At 51.2% G+C, this 5,036-nt stretch overlaps 1 long non-coding RNA gene across 1 annotated transcript; it reads right to left on the bottom strand.

Moving 5' to 3' along the window:
- Positions 1 to 651: 651 nt before the first annotated feature.
- LOC105548950 lies at positions 652 to 4,407 on the bottom strand. Its single transcript, XR_001007482.1, has 3 exons — positions 4,195 to 4,407; positions 3,965 to 4,059; positions 652 to 1,041 (listed from the first exon to the last, which is right to left on the bottom strand). It is a non-coding gene; the product is annotated as an uncharacterized LOC105548950 (long non-coding RNA).
- Positions 4,408 to 5,036: the final 629 nt, after the last annotated feature.

The raw sequence follows: 5,036 nt of genomic DNA, 5'->3' as shown, positions 1-5,036 counted from the left end.
TGAATATAACTCAAGCCTGCTCCTCGCCACACTTTCATTTAGGCTTTTTTTAGGTAAGATCTCTGTAGCCTAGGCTCAAGTACATTGGCACCATCACAGCTCACTGCAGCCTCAACCCCCCAGACTCAGATGCCCTTCCCTCTGCCTCCCAAGTAGCTGGGACCACAGGCACGTGCCACCATGCCAGGCTAATTTTATTTATTTATTTATTTGGAGACAGGGTCTGTCACTGTCACCCAGGCTAGAGTGCAGTGGCACGATCACAGCTCACTGCAACCTCAACCTCCCCAGGCTCAAGCAATCCTCACATCTCAGCCTCCCAAGTAGCTGGGACTACAGGTACCTGTAGTGCCACCACACCCAGCTAATTTTTTTGCATTTTGTAGAGACAGGATTTTGCCATGTTGCCCAGGCTGGTCTCAAACTCCTGGGCTCAAGTGATCCACCTACCTTGGCTTCCCAAAGTGCTGGGAATACAGGCCTGAGCAATTGTGCCCAGCCTAGTCATTTAAACATTTTAATGATGAAAACTATGGAAACCAACTCAGCGCTCAGCATTGCCACCCCCACTGGAGCACCTGGGGACTCAGCCTGAGGCTGTGGGAGGCATCGGGTGCGGGAAGCCTCTGAAATGAAGGGAAAGGTTGAACATGGTCGCGTTTGCTTTATTACAGGAAGAATTATTCCAGCTTTCATCCAGTTCTCAGGGCCAGGCTGGTGACACCCACAGAGGGGAAGGCCCCTGGTCAGCTGGGTGCTACATGCCCACCAGGTACTGACATGCATACTCAGACCCCTCAAGAGGAAAGGGTGACCTCCTTAACCAGGAAGCCGGCGCTGGTCCCAGCCCTGCTGCCCAGAACGTGAACAGCTGGGCCTCTGTTTCCTGGGCACTTACGCTGTGCCAGGCACTGCCCGAGGGGGTCGTTTTTCTTCATATATTTATTCCCTTCTCTTCTGGTACCTGCCATCCACCTCTTCTCACCCCCTACTGAAAGGCAGCCATTCTGTCACTTTGTGTCTTTTTGCTGGAATGTGTCCCTGCAAAACACATGTGGCTACTTTGTGCATGAACACTTGTGTTAAGGGTTTTGTGGCTGTGGCTCCTCCACGGTCCTTTCTGTGAGCAGTCCCCAGTCTCAGCCGCCCAGTCCCTGGGGTAGACACCCAAGTGACCCCCAACTTGCCCCACCACAGATAAGGTCAGCTGCCACCTCCTTGCACCCTCCAGGGCTGGCGTGAGGATGTCTCTGGGACTTTGGCTTGGGAATGGGTTGTAGGGGATGGGGGGACTAATCTGACTAAGTACCAGGTGCTCTACAGAAAGGCTATCCCCTCTCCACTCACACCAGCTGTGCCCAAGGGTTTTAGATCCCGTATCTTCCACCACCACTTGGTACTATTCACCCTTTTTCTTCTCTTTTTTTTTTTTTTTTTTTGGAGACAGAGTCTTGCTCTGTCACCCAGGCTGGAGTGCAGTGGTGCAATCTCAGCTCACTGCAACCTCCACCTCCTGGATTCAAGCAATTCTCCTGCCTCAACCTCCCAAGTAGCTGGGACTACAAGTGCCCACCACTATACCTGGCTAATTTTTGTATTTTTAGTAGAGATGAGGTTTCACCATGTTGGCCAGGCTGGTCTCGAACTCCTGACCTCAGGTGATCTACCTGCCTTAGCCTCCCAAAGTGCTGGGATTTCAGGCGTGCACCACCACACCTGGCACTATTTACCTTTTATGTTATTTCTTTTTTTTTAATTTTAAAATACTTTCAGACTTAAAGAAAAGTTACAAATACTTCAAATATTTCCCAAATGTTTTCATTTTACTACATTTGATGTATCATATCCTCCTCGTCTCTTTCTCTCTCTCTCCCCCCGCCCCCACACACACACACACACCTGCACACACGTGGTTTTTTGTTTGTTTGCTTTTTGAGACAGGGTCTCTCTGTCACCTTTTTAATTAGCCAGGCGTGCTATTGCACACCTGTAGCCCCAGCTACTCAGGAGGCTGAGGTGGGAGGATCGCTTGAATCCAGGAGGTCGAGGCTGCAGTGAGCAGGTATCATGCCACTGTACTCCCTCTTGGGTGACAGAGTGAGATGCCATCTCCAAAGAAAAAACAAAACAAAAAGATGTCTGCAGTTGGGCATGGTGGCTCATGCCTGTAATCCCAGCACTTTGGGAGGCCAAGGCGGGTGGATCATGAGGCCAGGAGTTGAAGACCAGCCTAGCCAACATGGTGAAACCCTGACTCTACTAAAAATACAAAAATTAACTGGGCATGGTGGTGGGCACCTGTAATCCCAGCTACTCGGGAGGCTGAGACAGGGGAATCACTTGAACCCAGGAGGCAGAGGTTGCAGTGAGTCGAGATCATGCTACTGCACTCCAGCCTGGGCAACACAGCAAGACTCTGTGTCAATAAATAAATAAATAAATAAATAATGTGAACTGTAAATGTGAGTTACATATTTAATTTAAAATTTTCTAGACCAGCCTGTGCAACATAGTGAGACCCCACCTCTATGAAAAAATTCAAAAATTAACTGGATATAGTGGTGTCTGCCTGTAGTCTCAGATAGTTGGGAGGCTGAGGCAGGAGGATTGCTTGAGCCCAGGAGTTCAAGGCTCCAGTGAGCCATGACTGCACTCCAGCCTAGGCAACAGAGCAAGACCTTGTCTCTAAAAATAAATATATATATATTTTTTGAGACAGAGTTTTGCGCTTGATGTCCAGGCTGTACTGCAGTGGCACTATCTCGGCTCACCGCAACCTCGGTCTCCTGGGCTCAAGCGATTCTCCTGTCTCAGCCTCCCAAGTAGCTGGTATTACAGGCATGCGCCACCACACCTGGCTAATTTTGTATTTTTAGTAGAGATGGGGTTTCTTCATGTTGGCCAGGCTGGTCTCAAACTCCCAACCTCAGGTAATCCATCCGCCTCAGCCTCCCAAAGTGCTGGGATTACAGGTGTGAGCCACCGTGCCCGGCTTCTTTTTTTTTTTTTTTTTTAATTTTTGAGACAGAGTCTCACTCTGTCACCCAGGCGCTATCTCAACCTCCGCCTCCCAGGTTCAAGCTATTCTCCTGACTCAGTCTCCTGAGTAGCTGGAATTACAGGCGCCCGCCATCACGCCTGGCTAATCTTTTTTTGTATTTTTAATAGAGACAGTGTTTCACCATGTTGGCCAGGCTGGTCTCAAACTCATGACCCCAGGTGTTCCACCTGCCTCGGCCTCCCAAAGTGCTCGGATTACAAACGTGAGCCACTGCGCCCAGCCAAGGGTTGTAGTTCTTACAGTCATTCTTTATCAGGCATATAAGCATGAGACTCCCCTCTTCATGGTCTTTCTCTATTTGTGAAGGTTTTCATTCTGACAACTGTCACAGATTTTTTTTATTGTCATAAAATATTTAACAGAATATTTATCATTTTCACTATTAAGTGTAAAATTCGGTGGCATTAAATACATTCACACCAGGCACAGTGGCTCACACCCTCACACCTGTAATCCCAGCACTTTGGGAGGCCAAGGCGGGAGAATTACTTGAGCCCAAGTGTTCAAGACCAGCCTGGGCAACATAGCGATACCCCCATCTCTACCAAAAAAAAAATACAAGAAAAACCAGCCAGGCGTGGTGGCATGCACCTGTAGTCCCAACTACTCAGGAGACTGAGGTGGGAGAATCACTTGAGCACGGGAGGTCGAAGCTGCAGCGAGCTAGGATTGCACCACTGCAGTCCAGCCTGGGCAACAGAGTAAGACCTTGTCACAGAAAAAAAAAAAAAGAAAAGAAAAGAAAAGAAAATTCACAATGCTGTATACTTGTCATCACTCTCTGTATCCAAAACTTTTCTATCATCCCCGACACAAACTCTGTCCTCATTCAACAATTCCCCCCTCTCTCCAGGTAACCTCTATTCTATTTTCCATCTCTCAGAATCTGCCCATCCCAGGTACCTCATACAACATTGTCCTTGTGTGTCTGACTTCTTTCACTGAGCACAGTGTTTTCCAGGTCCATCGGTGTTGTGGTCTGTGTTGGAATTTTCTTCCTGGGACAAAACAAGGCCTGTCTGGACTCCAGGGCTGCCCCCGATCCCCTACACCCACCTGCCTCTCCCCTCCGCAGTCCTCGGCGCTTCTGTCTGTAGGTAGGGGAGGGCTGGGCGGCCTGCCGGGGTGGTCACCTGCCACCTTGCCGTCAGCGCCTTCCCACGCGTTAAGTTCAGCCGGAAAACCGAAACCTCTGAACGCTGCAACAGGGACTCTCCCACAGGGAACGGGTTACAGAGACGATGGTGGAGGCAGAGGCCGAACGGGATGGGGAGGACGCTCCGAGAAAGAAATCGCAGCTGCAAAGAGCCACTGCCACATCTAAACTGGAGGGGCTGGTAGGGTTGCTGTAGCCCAGGGCTTGCGTCACTCCGCAAAGCCGGAGGCACAGGGGCCTGTCCCGGGGCGCTCTCCGACTGGGGCCTCCCGTTGGCCAATAGGAACTCACCGGACGGGAGCCTGGGAAAGGCGCCGCAGGGTCAGCTCCGGGGCAGACAGAACAGAGCTGCAGAGGGCGGGGCGTGGATCGGAAAGCAAAGAGCGCCTGTCCCCGCCCGACAGACCCTCCCTCCCTGGTCGGCTCCTACCAGGCAGCCCCCACCTCGGACCCAGGTTCCTTCTGTCCCGCTGGCCTAGGGCGGAGCGCCTCCAGCTGTGGCCAGTGCCTCACCTGGCCTTTCTGCATCTCGGCTCATCCGTCCTCTGTGTAAGCAACGCCTGTATCCCATCCCTTCTGTCTGAAATGCCTCGTGGTCTCCCTCTTCCAGACTGGCCCCCAGTGAACGCCAGTGGTGCTGTCGTTTACAGAGTAGCCACAGTGCTACCCTGAGACGTTAGTGGATGGCTGAGTCATGAACCAGAAAGGAGGGCAGAAATGAGGTGAGATGGGTCCCCAAGGCAGGGCCACTCCGTGGTAAGTGCAGGATCTCAAGGCAGACCCTGAGCTTAACAGAGACATTGAGTGGTCACAATCAGG

This window comes from Mandrillus leucophaeus, unplaced genomic scaffold, assembly GCF_000951045.1.
Source record: "Mandrillus leucophaeus isolate KB7577 unplaced genomic scaffold, Mleu.le_1.0 Scaffold428, whole genome shotgun sequence".
In the NCBI taxonomy this organism is placed as follows: domain Eukaryota; kingdom Metazoa; phylum Chordata; class Mammalia; order Primates; family Cercopithecidae; genus Mandrillus; species Mandrillus leucophaeus.
The sequence above is the reverse complement of the archived record's forward strand: the minus strand, read 5'-3'. Positions and strand labels throughout refer to the sequence as shown.